The following is a 3,094-nucleotide window of genomic DNA, read 5'->3' as shown; positions in this document are numbered from 1 at the left end:
GAAATACAGGGAATGGGAGGCTTGGACACAGAGTATACAGGAAGCCTACTCACACCGACCGCTACCTTAATGCTGCATCGCACCACCATCCCAGTCAGAAGACCTCACTGGTAGACACACTTGTCAACCGAGCATATAAAATATGTGACTCCGATTCTATTGCCAACGAGAAGAAACACTTGACAAATGCCCTGCAAAGGAATGGATACAGCGCTCATATGATCCAAAAAAGGGCCGAGAAGGAAGAAAAGAAGAGACAAACCACCGCTGTTCCTGACAGAGAGGAAGACTCCAGACCACGTCCGAAGGCTTGCGTCACCATCCCCTTCATCGCAGGGACTTCGGAAAGAATCGCGAGGGCTTTAAGGAAACATGATGTGGTGACCAGATTCAACTGCGTCACCAAGATAGCTGACACCCTACCCGGACCCAAGGATGGAATTTCACCGTTAATATCAGAAGGCGTGTACCAAGTGCCATGCTCCTGTGGCAAATGGTACATCGGTGAAACGTGCAGAGCGCTGAAAACACGCATGAGTGAACACCAGAGGGCAACCAAGGCCAAACAGTTTAGAGCATCGGCCATCGCTGAGCACGCCTGGAGTGAACCTGGACACTCTATTCTCTTCGACGACGCTAAAATAATAGCGAAAGAAGGAAAATACTTCCAGAGAATAATCAGAGAGGCCATTGAAATCGTTAAAAGGCCAAAAAATTTTACCAGAGAGGATGGATATCCACTCCACAGTGCGTGGAAACGAATAATCCCGCGCAAATATGAGGACGTTCCCTGATTGGCCAAGAAATTTCCCGGTATTGGCGCCGGATTTTTCCTATATAAGACGGGACAACAAGCTTCTTTTCATCCTTGACCTGAGGACGCCAGCAGGATAGCTGGCGAAACTGTTGTACTTTTAAACGACATACGCGGACGCAGCCCGAAAAAATGTGGAAATGTCTACTAAACTTTACATCTCGATTTAAAATACTTCCAAGATACGAATGCCTTTCCCCCAACTTTTGTTTTAGCCGTTCTATTTTAACGTTTATCTTTGCCTCCTCCTTACCGAAAACCTCATTCTCTTTGTTTTCTCATTAATTCCAATCCATACTTATCCTGAATATTTCTTGTTTCTCCCGGCCATTATTATCATCATCTTGGGTGATTTGATAACAAAATCTAGATCATAACTGTTGATGGTATTCGTCCAGAGTATGCTAGCATATGGACTTGCTGTCATGTATTTAATTGACATACGGGAAAATGAAACAAGACCACAATACGAGGTCAGTCCAAAAGGTTCCCAAACTTTATGAATGGCGCGCCTCAAGTTATTTATATTTTAAACCGGTTGAAGGCGTTGTGTCCGTGGAAACTTCCAAAATAACCGACGCCAACCATCATCTTGTTTTGTTGATTAGTTATGGCCGTTTATGTGAAGAGGTGTTTGTGGAGTGCGGTGAAAAATCGGTCAAATACCTACCTATCTACCATCGTAGGTCCACAAATTAATCATAATAAAAGTTGGACTACTGGGTGCTGGGCCTTGGATTGAGATTTCATGTGTTTGCGTGTAAGCGTACGTCATATGGGACTATGACAAATATTTTGAGGGCTGGTAAAATGTTGGGTCTGGATCATGGAGTTAAGGAAGTGCGCTGTTTGGTAGCTAATAACAGCACCAGCTCGCCTGCTCGAGGGTTAAAGGTCAACCGGTGGGTCAAAACTTGCCAATGTCATGGTGCATTTCTTCCCGACAACCTTGCCTCTGGCTTTGCCACCCCTGAAAAGGTCAGAGACGCACATTAAACTCGTATCGAACGTGGTGAATCTGTAGCAGATTCGGACGACAGTCTCTTCTGCACTGTGCGTAAAAAGGTTTCCGATAGGGCTTAAGGGTAATTATTCAGGAATGGCCAGTAATGAACAAAATCTAGAAATGACTAAATAAGTGATGAATACAAGCCGAGAGTTTAGTCGGAGTTATGAGGTATCACATTCCATACCATTCTATTTTAATTAGGCCCATTAATCTAGAACTAAATGATAGATTTTCTCGAAAAACTTTCACGATTTTAAACCTATAACCCAAGGTCTCAAATTTAATTAATGGAATTCGTGAATTGGGTGTTTTGAACGTTCTATAAGTTATAATATCTGATACCAAATCGGTTTTTGCAATTGAAAACGTTAGGAAATCGATACATATACGATTGAAATGTTAAAAAAATGTGCTAAACTTATAAAACGCATTGAATTTAGAGGAAACCTTCAATTCATTATTAAAAAATAAAACAAATGTTTTGACCTTGAAGCAGCCAACTTCTCGGCAGCCGAAATAGCTCAGTTGGGAGAGCGTTAGACTGAAGATCTAAAGGTCCCTGGTTCAATCCCGGGTTTCGGCAATTTTTTTTTATTTTTATTTGTTTTCCAATTTCACTTGTTTATCGCATACTTACATTGTATCTTCTAGCGGATGTCATTTATCACATGATAATAGAAATACGGAGGCCAATTATATTTTATGGAACGCATTTCGTTGTAATTGGTATAGCACGTACGAAAAGTTGAATGTTCTGCACTTAGCATTATTTTACATCAGTGCTATTTATCCATACGTCAATTTACATTTGAAAAAATTTATTCCACTGCCGAATTTTTTTTGTGTAAGGTTTGGACAAGAGTAAATATGGGAGGTGATCAAAGCTATTAAAACGAATTTATAAGATAGCCCGCTACACGTCTGCTTTGCGTATTTTCTGTAATTATGTTCAAGGTATCTTTTAAAAAAAGTATATAATGGAAATAATCTTTAAATAATACATAGAAAACGCCAGGAAGGAGAAAACGAACGTCATGATATTACTTCATTTACTCGTACGAAACATACAAAACTACTATTCGAGGAAACAGTCCGGGGTGAGTTCAATTTATAAGGTCTCCTGCTTGTTATCAGAACACACTAATTGGAGCAGAAAGCTTACACTTCTGCTTAATCTCATTATTATCTCCCTGGACGCCCATATGTATTTCGCAACGTCACGCTATGATTCCACGGCTGCGGAGGAGGCTTTCTGCATCTGTCTAACCCAA

General features: G+C 40.9%; 1 non-coding gene across 1 annotated transcript; it reads left to right on the top strand.

Moving 5' to 3' along the window:
* The first annotated feature begins 2,333 nt into the window (after positions 1 to 2,333).
* TRNAF-GAA (transfer RNA phenylalanine (anticodon GAA)) lies at positions 2,334 to 2,406 on the top strand. Its single transcript has one exon. It is a non-coding gene; the product is annotated as a tRNA-Phe (tRNA).
* The last annotated feature ends 688 nt before the right edge of the window (positions 2,407 to 3,094 follow it).

This window comes from Hetaerina americana, unplaced genomic scaffold, assembly GCF_022747635.1.
Source record: "Hetaerina americana unplaced genomic scaffold, ioHetAmer1.1.p SCAF_88, whole genome shotgun sequence".
Classification (NCBI taxonomy): Eukaryota; Metazoa; Arthropoda; class Insecta; order Odonata; family Calopterygidae; genus Hetaerina; species Hetaerina americana.
Note: the sequence above shows the minus strand (reverse complement) of the source record. Positions and strands in the feature narration are given on the sequence as shown.